Below are 17,915 nucleotides of genomic sequence, written 5' to 3' on the forward strand. Positions count from 1 at the left end.
AACTCGGTGAAAACCCATCTCTACTAAAAATACAAAAAATTAGCCTGGCGTGGTGGCAGGTGCCTGTATTCCCAGCTACTTGAGAGGATGAGGCAGAAGAATGGCATGAGCCCAGGAGGCAGATCTTGTAGTGAGCCAAGATTGCGCCACTGCACTCCAGTCTGGGTGACAGAGCCAGACTCCATCTCAAAACACACACACACACACACACACACACACACACCAGAAGTGTCTCAAGCAATATGTAATGGCAAGATGAAAGAGCAATTACTTTTGTTGGTAGTCTAGCAAAAGTCTCAGAGAAGCACATCAAATTTGTGTTAGGCATTTAAAGAGTAGAAGAGATACATAGCACCTATGGTGGGGTGCCTTATTAAATATAAATATGACTTATGCTCGGTGTAATGTTAATAAAGTTCTGTGTCTCCTAATGAAAGAGTAAAGCATAATTACTGAGTTACTCATAAACAAGAAATCCCAAATACATGAAACATCCTATGGACCTAGCAAACCTGCAGAACTATTTTCCTGAGGCTAAGCTGTTTTCAGAAATATGTTAGCTCTTAAAAACAGGTCTATAACAACAAATCCCAAATAGTGTATATCTGTGAGGTACAATTATTCTGTTGCTCATATGTAACTAGATTTGTAATTTTATTACTTCTCAAAGAATTGGCAAAGGGTGCAGCAACATAAGTGGATGAAAGCCATTATAACGGGTGAAATAAAATCCCGTGGCTAAGAAAGAACGGATTTCTAAATGGGAACATATTATTCAGTTCCTAGTTTTAAAAAATGGAACATAGAATATTGGTGGATTATGGGATATTGTCACTGGAATGTGCCACTTTCACCTGGAGCCACCCTATTTGGTGTCATTAGTAGCTGCTTATTCTCGCCATTTTTCCCCAACCCATTTCTTTCCTAATGCTACCTCACCCTGCCATATCCTGCACACAGACAATCCATTCTTTGTTTCTTCATTGGACCATAAGAGTAATTTTTACATGTCAGCACTAGTAAATCCACCCTATGACCATAGTAAGTTGTTTTTTTTTTGGGGGGGGGGTTTCTGTTTGCTTTTTTGAGACAGTGTCTTGCTCTGTCACTCAGGTTGAAGTACAGTGATGTGATCTTGGCTCACTGCAGCCTCAACCTCCTGGACTCAAAATCCTCCTGCCTCAGTTCCCTAAGTAGCTGTGACCACAGGCATGCACCACCACACGTTGCTAATTTTTGTATTTTTTATATGGATAGGGTCTCACTATGTTGTCCAGGATGGTGTCAAACTCCTGGGCTTAAGCAATCCTCCTGCCTTGGCTTCCCAAAGTTCTAGGATTACAGGCATGAGCTACTGCTCCTGGCCATAGGTACTTTTGGAAAGAGTTGTTCTACCCCACCAGACTAACGACTCCTCCAGGACAGGTATAATCCTTTTTCAATTTTATAATATCAGAATATAGCGCTGTTAATACATGTGTGCCAAAATAATTGATTATAAAAGGGAAAATAAATGAATATATGATCATAGATTCACTACAAAGGTGAATCACCAGTGGGATCCATATTTGTAAAATAAAGCAATGAAAACACAAGAGGCTAGAAAGAAAGGAAATTTGGCTAGATATGTTAATCACAGATGGAGACATTAAGATGTAGTATACGTCATCTTACGACAAAACAGGTACTGATATATGACAGTTTATATTTTTAAAAAGCAAATGTTTATTTAATTTTAATGTTAACATTAGTGATGTTATGCTAAAATGTGTGTGTTCCTAGTAATAACTTCATTACTAACATCTATCTAGATCAGAGCTCTCTACTATAATCAATAGAAATGTCATTGGCCTCCCCTCCTCTCTTCACCTCTCATTCTGCCATTTCTCCCTAGAGCACTATTAAATGTAAATTTCCCAAATTCTTTTCTGTGACTTTTATGGCCTGAAAGTAAGTAAGCTGATTGGTGATGAAAATTCAGAACAACATAGCCCAAGTACCCTGGGAATCACAGTTCTGCCAAGCACTTATGAACTAAGAAAAATATACTCTCTTGCTCATGTGGAATGTCGGAGGAGGAACTGTGCGGCTCACTCAGCTCACTAGGTGTTAGAACAACAGTGAAAGAGTATCCAGTGGTGACATACATAAAGACATGGCCTCCCTGGGAGCTCTAGTGATTTAGACTGCCCTGTGAAAGTTGAAGATGCTGTCGCTTTACAAAAGAATGGATATTGCATAAGTTGAAGAAAAAGAGAGCAAACCCACTGATAACACTGCCATGGTTAAGTGTTCTTACTGAAAACTTCTATCAACACTATGACTCTAAAGAGTTCATTTCGGCAGCCAAGAACGGGGAAATGCCAGCTGAGACCCCAACGACTCCAAATGCTCATTAAATAGATTTTACTTTTTTTGGTGATGGCTGCTTGAAAATAGGAGTGTTTATGAGAAGAGCAAGCTCTCTTTAAATAAAAAGTAGGAAATGACAACAGAACAAGCTCACATTGTAAAATGCACTATGCAAAAAGAAAAACAAATACGCATGTTGCATTCTTTGTCATCTCTGACATCTTCAACTTCCACATTTCCCATTGGTTGCAATCAGAGCTGTTGTTTAGAATAATGACTGCTAGGTTCTGTAAGATTCTCAACATTACAGATATATTTCATTATGCAACCCTTTAGTATTCTAAAAGTGGAAGGAGAAATGAACTAAGCCATTTTAAGATAGATTTAAATTACAAAGATAGAAAAGCAGAGAGATTTTTATTCATTCTGAGCTAACCAGGACAATCAATTAACTAAAATCCCTGATTGCCAGAACATGCTATATAATTTGTGTTATATTAACTTGGGTTTTACTTTTACTTCGATTGTTTATAGCCTGTCAATGAAAATATTTCCTGAACAATGTTCAAGTATCAACAATTATTGATAGAATCAATTCATTGCAGCCTACTCTGTCTGGCTTGTGTAAGCTTTGTGTAGAAAACAAAGCTTCCAAAATCAGGATCCTGACCAGAAGGAAAGCTTTGTATATCATGAGCTAAGAACATTTATTTTTATCAATTTCAGATATGTATATGGTAAGACTTAGAACACATAGAATAAAATTCAGTAAGTAACACATACCGTGGAAGCTAACACTAAACATTAGAAAATGTGATCTTAATTAGACTTATTTTAAAGGATATGCCATATAAAAGCTATCATTAATATTATAATTTAATATTATTTAATTTAAATTCATATTTTAATTTACTCCTACTTTCTTCTGGCTTTCAGTTCTCAATTTTATGTTTCTTTTTGAACCTATAATAAAACATAAACCTGGTCTCAGCCCCAGTTTAATATTTTGAGATGTTGAATATTTAATTTCACAAAATATATTTTTTCCACTCCTCAAAAGCATTCCTTTTTTGCTTTTCAGATTGCACATATACTGTGTTTTGGATTATTGGTAATGGTAAATACTTTCCTGTAATGCCTTTTAAATATTTTGCTCAGTAAGTAATAAAGAAGAACATCAATTCATTTGCCTGGCATTAAAATGAGACTTTGCTCCCTTATTGAAGAAGTACAAGTTTTGGATTTCATTTACAAATGGCATGTACGGACTGCTTTCACCAACATCTAACAGGGTTTTCAATGACAGAATAATAAAATGTATCTTAAAACATTTGGGTAAAATTGTAATCCTATAAAGAATAAATACTTTAAAAAATATCCAGCCAATACTTACCAAATGAAGTTTATACTGTGTAGGGAGAAACTTTAGTGACCATTTATTCTAGTTTCTCATTCTAACATACTTTTTAAAAACCTCTTTCTACAAAATGGAAGAATAAAAAATTGCTAGCACAGTTTCAGTAATTTTGTTCTTTTCGATATTAGAAAAAACAGTGTTTTATAATACATAATTATTTCAGAAAAATTGAAAAAATAAAGTAAAATAATAGTACCCAGAGTATCTATTATTAAATATATTACATAAGAGTTACATATTTTTCTGCCTTTATTTTCCTTTACATATACATTTTTACTTTATAAATTGGGATCTTATAGCTAGTTTTGTTTCCTATTTTTTATCACTAAATTTAGAGTGTGAAAGTTACAAGTCACTAAATACTTTTTGAAAGACAATTTAATTTCTATGTTTATAATAAATACAACAAATTCAGTGTTTAAAAGGTTTGAGTTGGGGTTTTGTAATATTTACAGCAATAAATTAACAAAGTAGCAAACAAAATACTATAGAACATGTGCCTTTGCATCAGAACTTTTCTGTTCCTGGTTTAGTATACATCAGCTTTTTTAAAACATTTCAGTCTTAATGTATTGCTCAAAAGGTAATTCTTTGAATGATGTTTATAAATAGGCTTTTTTATACATACTTTACATCTCTCTCTGATTTAAATAGTCCCGTTTCCCCTCACAACAAATATACCAAAGTACTGTCTCCAGTTAAACATTAATAATTAATTTAATACACCCAGAATGTCATAATACTTAATGAGTAGAATACTCTGGCTTTAGAAACAGCCTTTGGAGATAAATGCAGAAAGGAAAATAAACAAACATAATGTTTACTGAAATTAATTAGAATGGTGGAGGGTCCTCCTCACCAATGCTTTGGATGCTGACTTTGGGAGATGTTTGAATTCAGCAAAGCAGGTCATCTAATAATAGTGGCTAATGTGATTAGCACTTGTGAAAATAAGGTCATAAAGCACAAATTCTAAGATCTTTTAGAAATAACTTGCAGGTGATTGGAAGTTCAAAGCCGTTCTTGAGTCTGGAGATACGAAACAGTTTATTAAACAGACATTAAAGTACTTCTAAAACTTGAAGAAATAAAGACACTTTTCTATAAATCTCTTCTGGTATTAAGGCTAATGTTATGTATCCATGTTACCTCTTGGCTTATTGGGGTCAATTCCCAGTTATCTATCCAAAATAGTAATACAATGGATCAAACCCATTATCCTCCCTGTTCTGAATTCTCTCTCTGATAACAGTGGTAGGTAGTTTATAAAAGAGCTGTAGTCACTCTTAATGCCTGAGAGAAAAGAATATACTTTCAAAACAAAAATCAATGGGAACTTTGAATCACTCAAGAGTATCATTTTAGCTAGTTTTTTCCAACATCTTCCTAAGCACCATCCTCTACCAGTTCTGCTAAAAGTAGAAGCATTGATTGATGTGTTTTATCTCCTTCCCCCTCCACTGCCATCCTGTAGCAGAGATTCTAGAAAGAGAAGAAATGCCCTAAAGACGGGTTGCTTGAGGGAAATGGAGAAGTCAAAGATTTGAATTATATCCACAAACTGGATAATCAATCTCTGAAGTATTGAAAGTTGACTGTACACAAAAAGTGCAGTAGATAAATATTACAGTTTGCAAGTTGAAGCATTTGAAATGTTGATGGGAATGGGTGAAATCTTTGGTGGTATATATGATAAACCTTGGAACCAATAAGGGTTTGTGGGTTTTGTTTTTTTTTAAGTTTTAAAGGCTTGAACCATGAAGTTTTAAATGGGAGTTTCAAAAATTTGCAAGTTAAGTGTCCCCGATGGCTTGTTTTAGAAATGCAAATTTCCAAATATGTACTCATTAAAAGCAGAGATGATTAATCAATTGTCTCATGTGCATGCATACATGCCTCCCATGTACATGACTAAACTAAAAATGGGAGTGAAGGTTGAGAACTCAGTCTGTGCACAACCTGATGAGCAAATCATCATCCAAGCATAAATTTGCCTGTTGATGCCGATCAGTGCTTGAATTCATAGTAAAATGACCCACACTGACCATTAAACAAGGTGGGTTTTTTAGGTATATATATGTGTGTATATATGTATATATGTGTATATATGTATATATGTGTATATGTATATACATATACATATATATGTATGTGCATATACACACACACACACACACACAGTGTGTCAGCTTCATCATGGCATAGTTTACACAATTCTCTTTAGTTTCCTGAAAAAGAATCTGAATTTTCTAATGTGAACCTTCATTGTTCTAGTCTTCTACAAAGATGTATTGTCAACTATAGAGAAAAGTGAACAACCAAAGGTTGTCATAAAAATTAAATTGAAAATAAAGGAATCTGAAATAATTATTAATAGATTTCCCTTTTTCAAGTAAATATATATACTTCAAAATTTAGGAAAAAGAATGACTATTTGTTTTCAAATAAAAAGTAAAGGAAGCAAGTATACAAACAAGTAAATTTAAAGAAGTTATTCCTCAACATCCATTAAACAAATACCTTACTGTGCCCGGAACTAGATTCTTATTTTCAATTCTCAAAATATGCAGTGGAATAGAGCAAAAAGAACAAAATTACCCATTTCTGTAAGTATCTACTTTGTGTAAAGCAGTATAGTAGGTACTTTCCAAAGAAAATGATGAAGGAAGGGATAAAGAGAAATAGAACCGTGGTTATAGCCCTCAAAAAGATCTAATCTAATTGGAGAATTGAGTAGGCATCTGATAGTGTAAACAAAACAGATAAAGTAGATTAATAAGGAGTACTAATATAATATGTTACTACTCTGCTTCTTATTAGTCTCCTCCTTAATCTACTATTTGAAGTAATAGTGTAGCATCGTAGAAAGAATGTTACTCTGTGGTTTCCATTCCTGGCTCTGTTACTAACATTTGGGCTGACCATGGGCAGATGACTTAATAACAGGAATAGCTATCATTGATTTGATTTCCTGGGTGCTTTACATACATCGTTTTTTTCAATCCTCACATCAACCATATGGTATCATTCTGACAAACAAGTGACTGTAAGTCCCGTTTGTTAGAGATAGTCCCCCTTTTGCCCTATTTTCTAAGTGCACTTGTTATCAGTGTCAGTGTCTCCTTTTACCCTCAAGAGTGCCCCAGTTTGGATGATATAATAAATTTTCTCCATTTAATGAGAAATTTGATAATTGCAATCTAGCAAGTAGTAGAAACAGATTTGATCCAAGGCTGTTGATGCCTAAAGCCCATATACATAGCCACTCTATATGTTCATTCTGGTTAAATAGTTGCAGCGCTTCCTTGTATATATGTAAAATGAAGCCATTAAAGTAAATGATCTCCAGGATTCCTTCCATCTCTGAACTCTAGGACTCCAAGCACAAGCAGACACATATGTGTGGGCTCATGATACTGGGATATAAACTTTACATCAGGCTTAGCACAAAGAATTAGGAAACAATGATGAAAAGAAGGCTAGACAGAATGGGAAATTTAACACATTATAGAATTCATAATACAGGTGTGGCTGTGAATCCTTGCAGAGAGAAAGTAGCCTCCCCGGGCAATGTGCATGAGAAATAACCCTGGACAATTAGTTAAGCGAAGCTGTATCTTGGTGTGTGAATGACGTGTTAAGAACATGAAATAATGTGGCATCCTGGTCCTTGCATTTCGAAAATATTTGAATATTGTTTAGGGTCATTTGTATTTATTTAAAATAAGACTAGTTGTATTAAAACAAATCTAGTTGCATGTATTTAAAACAAGTCTAGTCAAGTGAAGTCTTCATTCAAATTCTTTATTTTGCTGAATATTATATGGCCTACAAAGAGTTGTTTGGCTCTGTTGTGATTTTAAGGTGCACTTCAGATTTATATTCTCCCCAGATTATTATATTTTCCTGGGGAATGTTGATGCATTCCCACCAGCTTTGACTTCTCATATTCCCCTCTTTACCCTCATCTTATTGGATGTCTGCCATCAATATTAAATTGTCTTAATCCTGATTTTTCTACCTATTGCTGCTTTTGCAGTTGGCACTGATTCTTATGCCCCTTAAAAGGTACTTGTGTGGCAAAAGATTGAAAAAAAAAATTGGCAGTTGTTGTCAGCGTTAATGTAGAAAAATAAATCTCTTATATTACCAGTTTGGATTTACTTTTCATTTTTAATGGCTCCAACAGATGTTGGAGGAATCCTCTACTTCCTGAACACTTCCATTTTTACAGCTGGTACTGCTTGACTGGTTCTTGACTTTGGGGGAGCAGTTCCTGGGTGTTTACACAGTGATTTACAGGCACCCTATCACTATAGACTATGACCATCCTCTTGTGTCTTTTTTTCCATGAGATTTTTCTTGAAATCGACGTCACTGTCTCAACGCAGCACTTCACAAAGTTTCTCTAACCCAGTGTTTCCTGAGCAATAGATTCTTTCCCTACTGTGCAGCATTCTGAAATGTTTGGTATGTTAGATTTAAAAAAACAAGCATAAAGGAGAGGAGGTACACATAAGAGGTGATTTTCAAACTCAGCAAATCAGGCAGTCTGTCTTTTTTGATATCTCTTTGTATCTTTTTCTTATTTTTTCCCGAAGTATTCATCACAATTTTCATTTAGGTGGTTCACTTCTCTTGGTGCTTTTGCTGTTTCCTAAAACCACCCTGCCTGCTTGCCTGCCTGCCAGCCTGCCTGCCTTCCTTCTTTCCTTCCTCCCTCCCTCCCTCCTTCCCTTCTTTCTTTCTTCCTCCCTTCCTTCCACCAGCCTCAATGGCACCAGCTTCCAAAAACTGCACTAATATCCTAAGGCTATTGTGACAAAATATCACATAAAAAGGAGGCTTAAAACAACAGTAGCCTCTTGTCTCACTGTTTTGGAGGCTAGAAATCTGAAGTCAAGGTGTCTTCAGGGCACGCTCCCACTGAAACCTGAAGGAATCGTGCCTTGCCTCTCTGGTTTCTGGTGGACAGCTGGCAATCTCTGACAGTCCTTGGTGTGCAGCTGGATCACCCAGTCCTCTGCTTTTGCTGTCACATGGTGTTCTCCTTGTGTGTCTTCACATTCTCTGTGCATGTCTGTCTCTGAGTCCAAATTTCCCTTTTGATAAGGACACCAATCATATTGAATTAGGGTCCCCTTAGTGACCTCATTTTAACTTGATTACCTCTGCAAAGACCCTATATCCAAATCAGGTCACCTTCTGAGGTACTGGGGCTTAGGACTTCAACATATCTTTTCTTGAGGGGGACACAGTTCAACCCATAGCACCAACTAAGAACAGAATTTTCCTCACACTTGCTTCCAAAAGAAATGTTGACAGCTTTTAGCAATTGGGAAGATCCCGTGAGGCTGAAAGTGCCATCGCCGGCTGCTGTCTTGTCTGTGACTTTTCTGTGCTGTTCACTTGCTCTCTTGGTTTGAGAGTTCCCATAGTAGAAAAGGCAGAGTCAGACACAAAATTCTCATAAAAAGCATTTGCTTAAGCGACAGATTCAAACCACAACCTTTGCAAGAAGCTCTTTAGTGAACTGTATAAAATTTGCTTGGTAAACATCCTGACTTGAGAAAAGAAAAACTATCAAGCATTGTGAGAAAGAAAATTATCAAGTACCAGTAACTCTGGCCATAGTTTTATTTTTCTTCCCAAACTGTATTACATAGACACATATCAAAGTTGCAGAGGATACCAAAAGAGCGTATCAACCCTCAACTGTAATGCCCTGTTTCAGTAATTAATAAAACCACTTAAAATGTTTTTAAATTTTACTAGGGATAGAAAAAAAATACATTAGAAATAACCACATTTCAGAACTATTGCAGTATTTGCCTAAGAAGGCTTCAAAGTTTTCTTCTAATGACAAATAATTTATAATTGTCATTGTCACTTCTATTGGAAAATGGAGGAAAATAAAACATTTTCCTCAAGCAGATTTCTTGGCTCATTTATATAAGGTTAGCATGGCAATACTTTTATTTGAATGCATCTTTAAAAATTAGAAATAGCCATGAATATTCTTGATTACTAATAAAATTGAAATGTTTTAATGTCAAAAAGGAATTATATTTACAAATCCTCTGTTGTTAATAATGCTGCTACAAACCTATGTGGAATCCAAATTGTCTCTCTCAGAAGTGCTTTATTGAAAGTAATTATGCCAAATATGGAAAGTATACACAATAATTTGTATCACATTCTCGATATTAAGCCAGATTCTTGCAGTTCTCAAACAATTCTTCAGTATGTTAATTTGATTTAAATTTTTAAAAAGTTGATTCAAGAAACTGTAGAAAAACAAAATAGTTAAGCCAGTTGTTCAGACAAAACCAGTAATTATGTGCCTAAAGTATTTTGTCTCCTAATTCATTTGCTTTGACATCACACAGACCTAGTCTTACATATGGTAGCCGGTACTAGACCGTAAAGGGTGTTATGCAGTGAAATACTAAACAAGTCACATTGGACAAATCTAGGGGCAGGACTTACAAGATGGGGTCTTAGAGTCTATAATGAAATATTTACAACAGCAATAAAGAAACAGGTATTGGAGAGAAAACTAAAATTGACAGTCACCTGCATGATCTTCTGGGGCCACCCTGGAAAGTCCTTGCCATCCTCCTCAGACAAGAGAAAAGTCATCATTAGGCTCCCGAGGGTAATTCAACCTTGCAGATGACAGTTCCTCTACTTGGAAATAGTTTGACTATACGTAAGTGAAAAAGACTCTTAAGAATTTTATTTTAAAATTTTATTTTAAAAATCTCAGGACATTTAAACGTATGCCTGTTGATTTTTTTTTTCTTTTCGTTGATTTTTCATGGAGTTGATGGAGATAAAAAGATCAGCCTGGCAGCTTGCTGGCATGGAACTGGAGTGTTTAGGGTTTGTTTTGCCTTTTTGCAAGATTGGTCCACAAGAACTTTAAAAGGAGAAAAAGACGATGCAAATTAAATACGTTAGAAACGTATGTCCCATCTGTTTTTATTTCATTTTTAGAATAAGGTTTTCATACCTTCTTTTATTTTTATATTCTATGATACCACACTATAATGTTGGCCACCTCAGAGACTAACTAAATTAGCTATCCTGACCATATGGAAAGGAAAAGCTTTACCAGCTAAAGAAACAAATTTAACTCAGGCAAAAAGGCCTATGTGTTTTAGAGTTAAAAAAAAAAAAATGTTGCTAAGTACATAGTAGGGGAATGTAACCCACCTGCATAAGTAAAATTTGAAAAGAGATTTGGATATTCAAAATAGCTGTCTCTTTTCTTGGCGTCATTCAGGAATCACCCATATTTGAAGTGTCCTTCTGTTGTGTGCTATCATCTGGATGTATTTGTAAGTAAACTCACAATCAAAGACATGAAGGCCCCTTGAAAGGCCATCTATTTCTGCCTCTGCCTCTGAGAAAATTAATCCTAACCTGTCCAGGTATACCTTACCACATTATGGGGGAGGGGGACGTAAAAAGCTTCAGTGCATTCAGAGAAAAAATTTTTTACCCTAATATCTTTACTTTGGAACACTGAGTAAGACATTCCTTTATAGAAAAAGAGATTTTGTTTCGTTCTACAAAAGCCAATACTGTCAAGTACTTGATAGAAGCCCTGGGCTACCATTTTATTTTATCTAGAGAGAAGCTTCTCATAAATTCACCATGTAAAATTGATGACTGCTTCAGTAATCTACCAATCTTAGGTTTTATATATAAACCACAGTGAGAGAATAGAGCTTGCAGAAGTCAAGCATATGTTTTCTAGCCACACAAAGACTAGAGGAGTGTCTGCCTGATCTAGGACCACTTTGGGTTGACACATGCAGTTATTTACAATGATTGAGAACATCGGATTTTATGCACAACTCATGATGACAAGATAAATAGATGGGTAGAGAAGCTTAAACTAAAAGAAAGTCAACTGAAGTGTTTTCTGTCACTTGACTGTAACTCTCAGCACAGGACCACTCAACTTTTAGAGTGCTGAAATTAAAATTCTCTTTATTTCATCAGAATAATGGCTAAACTTATAAGTGAAGGCATATGTTTTGAGAATTTTTCTGTATACATTTGAAAGGCTTTTTTTCTGGACTCTCCTACCAGCAGGCATTTCACCAAAGTTCATACCAATTACTAAAATTACCTGAATGTATTCAAGATGTGTCTCCATATATTTTTTCTGTACTAAGGAAGGTGGAATTATAGTAATAGTTCCTTTTCCCAAATCATGGGACACTCAGTGTAACCATTATCTAGCCTGTAATACAACTTTCCAACTCTCAGACACCAAGCTAGTAGCATGGCTTTGAAGTACCCTATTGTTCTCCTAAACTAAAGCCATTTGTTTGTACTAAATGAAACAAACTAATCAAGCAAAAGTATTTTTTCTTTAGAAAATGTAGATGTCTTGGATAAACATTGATCTAGATTTTTTAGGTTCTTTGATTCATACCTGTATTAATATTAAGATAACCAGAAGAGACAGAACTATAAGACCAGTTAAAAGGCCATCTCAGCCTCTAGCAGTCATGTTTGACAGTGGAACACACTGTTAATGCTCTGAACTACATAAATAAATACTTCCTCTCTATCGTTTCTTGGGACATCTTAACTTTCATATTCAACTCTAATCATTGTCATAGTCCAGTTTATGGCCAAGCATAAAGAATGAATGGTTTCCTTAAAACATACATGATGTAATTCACATTATCAATAGAGGAGGAAATGCAAATGAATTCCGCTTGAGGTGTATTACAGCCTGAGACCACTCAGCCACCAACACAGAGATGATAGATCATTTGTTTATTCTCAGGTTGGATGTTGTAAACTAGACAAAAAAAAAAAAAATGGCCATGGGTTTTTCCAAGGAAAAAAAACTGTTGAAATTCTAAATAGATATGGCCAAATATGCAATTTTCCACTATGAGTTAGTAAAATGAGCCATATATCAAAAAATAGAATTTTCTTTAATTTAGAGCTTGTTTTGTAGTTAAGGCATACAATTTTTGCAAATGCCAGTGGGGGGAAAAAGGAGAAAGCACAACTTCGATTAAAAGGAGAAAAATCAATGCCTCCTGAAGACTCATGCTTGAGAAGGTAACATGTAAATAAATACTAGACTCTTCAGGTAAAGCAAAACTCAAAAATATTTGTAAGAAATAGACTGAGGTTAGAATACCTTTTTCCACTCACATAATAAAGGGCCAATACCACCCACACGTACATATACAGTGCTAGAGTGTCTACTTGTGCACATATTTATCTTTGTTCCAAATGGGCAGCTTAGCTTATAATATTATATAAAGGTTATCTGTTTCACAATACAAACATACACAACGAAGTACAAGCATGCACAACCATGCTACTTTGCCATGTAATATTTTACCACAAATAGTTATAAAACATTAATTCCTTGTTGTTATTTATTTTATTTATTTATTTTGGTGGGAACATGGATGGAGCTGGGGGCCATTATCCTTAGCAAACTAATGCAGGAACAGAAAACCTAATACTGCATGTTCTCACTTTTAAGTGGGAGCTAAGTGATAAGAACTCATGGATACAAAGAGAAACAACAGACATTGAGGCCTTGACACTTGAGGGTGGAGGCTGGGAGGAGGGAAAGGAGAAAAAAATAACTATTGGGTACTAGGTTTAGTACCTGGATGATGAAATTATCTGTACAACAAACCGCCATGACACAAGTTTACTTGTGTAACAAACTTGCACATGTAACCCTGAACTTAAAATAAAAGTTAAAAAAAATCATTAATTCCTAGGGAAAAAGATGAAAAATAGTTAAGATAGTGATTGAATGTTTTTGTAATGGTGGACGTTCACTGAATCAACTAAAGGAATTTAGGAACATTGATGAACGGAAGTCATTTTTATCTGATATCCTGATACCACTGATAATAAGCGACAACAATTTTGAAAGTTAAACAGAATGTAAGAGTCTCAACTCAGCAATCTCCTTCACATTTGTCATTAGATTTTCTTTGATGAATGAACTCTTTAAAAGAATAAAGATTAGCTGCCAATAATACTGATAATATAAATACCAATTATTGAGCACCCATTATGAGCCAGGCCCTGTTCTATACTCTTTTCAATTATTAGTCAACAGATTCCTAAAATGAATTGGTATTTTATTATTGTCATTTTAAATATGAAGAAAGAGATACACAGAGCAGGTAGAGAACTTGCTATGCACATATAGCCAGTCCACTGTTAATTACCAGATATGAACCAGGCCATAGGGATGAAAAAGAATAGAACACATTATTGAATCTTCCCAAAATAGAAAAACAAAACAAAACAAAATAACACCACCAACTACTGATCCTTATTTAAAAAGGTGGCAAGAAACACTGAGTTCTTAACTGCTACTCCAGAACCGTTGTTGGTACCCCTGTCTGAAGGTGAAAGAATACACATACACACACGCACACATGCACACACACACAAGCAAATGATATTCAGAAGGTCTCTTAAACAGGCCCACTGAACTGCCTCAAAGACTACCCAATACTTTCCCTTTTCTTTCTAAATTGTTACTAACTCATATCAACACTTCCCTAAATACTGCTAATATTCCACTTTTGGGTATGCCTATATTACCGTGCACCTGACAGTTGAGTGGGGTACTTAAAAAGAAAACTTTTCATTTGTTTCCAAAATTATTCATGTGATTTGTAATTAATATACAAATATTACATGAACTTATGAAATAACAGTGTTCAAAGAAGCTATAGTTTGTATGAAAACCAAAGGTGAATTCTTTGAAAGACTTGATAAGTAAGTTGCTAAAAGAAATTTTCCCAAATTAGATATGAGCAAGACAACTGTGAAAAGCTGCAAAAGAAATCTTAAAAATCCAGAAGGATTCTGCACTTGGTTTACTTTGTATGTATCACTGAATTTGCACTCTAACGAAATCAAAAGTAGAAATTACATGATACACTACAGATGGGTTTATGGAAGAGAGAGAGCACAAACCCCCAAACTTTGGCCTTCATACAAAGAAAGGCTTTGGCCCCACATAAGAATGTTGCCAACTACATATGTATATGTATTTGTTTTAAACTTAATTAATAGGCTTAGGGAGGCATCATGTATGTATAATGCTATAATAATTCTTTTTAAATGTCTCATCAAGTATTGGTCTTAATTGTTTTTTTTAAGAGTACTTCTGTAATTATTATATTTAACTTTTATATTCCATTAATTTGTAATTTAGTTGCATGTGCAATGTACAGCGGAAACAATCGGAATCTTCACAAAGGCCAGTGCCATTTTGTAAAATCTTTTTAAAGGATTAATTCAATTATGTTATAATTAAGTATAAATGTTGATATGAATACTTTCAAGTCTCCAGTTCATATTATTATATGTCAAGTGGAGGATTAATTTTTTTAACTTGGTAAACTAGCAGTTTAGAGAGCTTCAATATAGGTAGTCCCTAAAAATACCTAGGTGGACTGTGAAATTGTCTCATATGCCTTAATAATTTCAGTTTTTAAAAGGAGCATCTTAATATTTCTATTTTCTGTTTCTTTTACTCAGACATTATTTTTCATTCTTTTACAAATTGTATTTAGTATGTGTTTTTGAAACACAAAACTGGCATGCTAGTGTATCTGGTGAATTTACTATTAAGCCCAGGTCTGTACCAGATGGGCAGGTGAAAATGTGATTATGAGGTGTGTGGCGATATATCCATGTTTGTAATACTTGACTCTCCAGGTGACTTGTGTGTCTGTTACATTCATGAATTCACTTTATGGTTATTCTTAGAGATACTGAAAGAAGCAACCTTACACCACACAATGTCTATGGAAGAGAAAAACTTCCCTCCTTTAACACAATCACAATAAATGTTTCATAACAACCAGATAAATAGAAACATGTCAGCATTTTCCCCTGGCAGATTCAGAAGTTTAATGCTGAAATACTGGTTTGCACATCTAGAACAAGACTAAAGTGAGTTTGCTATTTCATAGGAAAATGCAAATTGAGGCTTAGGTTGCACCTTTCGATATCACTCTTTTGGTAAGTCCACATGGGGCAGACAAAGCCGAACACCAGCCAGGTGGTAGAATTCCCCAAATATTCATCTGTGCTGAAACCTTCAACAGTCAGGTGCCTGGAGAGCTCATTTAATGAAAGGGTTATCTCTGCCAACCAGTCAGTAGTTGATACTTTTTTCACCAGAAGTTGTGAAATATTATTTATGTATGTAGAAGACAGCGGCTTCCTGCCATTGTTGTTTACTTGTGTGTTTGGGCAAGTTTCCTCCTTTCCAGAAAGCAAGTTTTCCATAAAAGCAACTTTGCATCGGCCCTACTCCTTTTGTTTGATACCCCAGGCAAAAAGCTTTTCATGGTATTCAAATAATTTTCATTTAAAAACAGGGAGCTCAGACGAACCAGTCCTTTATTTAAAAAAAAAAAAAAAAGAAAGAAAGAAAGAAAAAAGGCAGTAAGGTATCCTTGGTTAACTTTTTAGTTATTTAAAAGTAGCTTGTTGAAGATTGAATATTTCTATGTTTCACTAGAGCCTTTAAATATAAAAGAGATATGAGACTATATCTGACACCATCAGGCATATTATATTAAAATTTATGAACAACTTCATCAAAAACCACTTTCCCTCTCCTGCATAGAGACAGATTTGTTCTGACATAAACGTTACATGGCTGGTTGCAGCCTCAGATTAATGCGAAGACCCTGGCGATTCCTTTTAGACGTTATTTTATGAAATAATACCTGTCAGCTGCTGCCTGATCCTAGAAAAGGGGGCAGGTTTTCCAGGTCATCTTGCCATCTGTCAGCTAAAGCTCATCTGTCCCTCCACATTACCACCTGATCTGTGCTAACAGGCCTCACGGGGAGGCCTGCTTCATTGGCCCAGTGGGAACCAGGGAAAGAGACTGTGAGAGGACATCACCTGTGATGCTGAGATTTAATTATCGCTGAAGTGATGAAGATGTGCACACAGATTGAAATGCTTTTGAATAAATTCATGGAGCAGGAGATGCTCTGCCCCACTCTCGGCTTCCCCCTCCCTTCATTTTCTCCCTCTTTAGCCCCAACTCCCAGCCAAGTGTGCTTCCTAGTTCCAACAAAAGCTTGCAGATCCCCCCGTGGATATTTCCAAGTACACCCTTGGAAAACACATGCGCACGCACGCATGCACACACACACACGTGCAAACACGGAGAAATACACCCGCTAAAGTACTAAAAGAAAGGGAGGGAACAATCCGTGTACTCCGAAGAAAATTTGCCTCCGCTGTTTACAGCAACCCTGATTATTTTCTGCCAAAGTTCCTTGTTATCAAATTTTAAAGCTGTATTGATTGTTGCTGGCTTGAAAATCAGATTTCATTGTGGGAGCAGCTTTTTACCTAGGGTTTTACTCAGTTTGTGGTAACAGCAGCACAGAGTTACCTGGGATCTCCTGTGGAGAGTTAATGTGGAAGTTCACAGTGGAGGCGGAAGCGCGGTAGCATATAAAAGGTAAAGAAGGGCATAGAAAGTCCCCGGAAACCCCTGTGACTGTGGGCTCCCTCAGGTTCTCTGAATCAATACCCTGCACAAAAGTTATTACAGGTCCAGGCCTTTTTGCCTTCAAAGCTGCTTAGGCAGTATGTGGCATTAATTCCCTCCTGTACAAAAATGTAGTTGATAATCACCTGGCTGAGGAAAGGATTTAAGGCTAGAACAGCAGATTTCCTCACAGATTACAGAATAAAACCTAGTTTCTTGGGATAAATCAGGATAATTAACTGTAGTGAAGTATGTTACCCTTGTTGATTCATGTCCATGTGATACCTTTGTTAGATGCAACCACAGAGAAACATTTATGCCATTATGTGAGGCGAGATCTGATTTCTACCAAAGCATGCTATGCAGCACAATACAAGTTTTTATTTTCGTGGTTTTGGGGAGCCTGACTTCAGTCTGGAGGCCAGTTATTAAGCAAGCACTTAACTCAATTGGTTCCTAATTATAAAGTTACAAGAGAAAATGATACACTACCACCAGTCCTCTTTCATGCCACCTTGTGAGTACAGTCGCATGACCCTGAACCACTCTTGACTATGTGGCTGTCAGAGGTTACAGAATTTCTTTCCCACCATCACT

At 35.7% G+C, this 17,915-nt stretch overlaps 1 protein-coding gene and 1 long non-coding RNA gene across 5 annotated transcripts in view; one reads left to right on the forward strand and one right to left on the reverse strand.

Moving 5' to 3' along the window:
• The window catches only part of LOC139357100 (uncharacterized), a 76,892-nt gene extending 66,459 nt beyond the window's left edge, over positions 1-10,433 (reverse strand). For all 3 annotated transcript variants that reach the window (XR_011609734.1, XR_011609735.1, XR_011609736.1), the window contains exon 1: positions 10,346-10,433. This is a non-coding gene — a long non-coding RNA (uncharacterized lncRNA). The remainder of the gene's footprint in view (positions 1-10,345) is intronic.
• Positions 1-17,915, forward strand: part of LOC105492611 (Rho GTPase activating protein 15) — a 628,732-nt gene that overhangs the window by 247,152 nt on the left and 363,665 nt on the right. The window lies entirely within an intron of this gene.

The sequence above is a fragment of the Macaca nemestrina genome, chromosome 11, assembly GCF_043159975.1.
Source record: "Macaca nemestrina isolate mMacNem1 chromosome 11, mMacNem.hap1, whole genome shotgun sequence".
Taxonomy (NCBI): domain Eukaryota; kingdom Metazoa; phylum Chordata; class Mammalia; order Primates; family Cercopithecidae; genus Macaca; species Macaca nemestrina.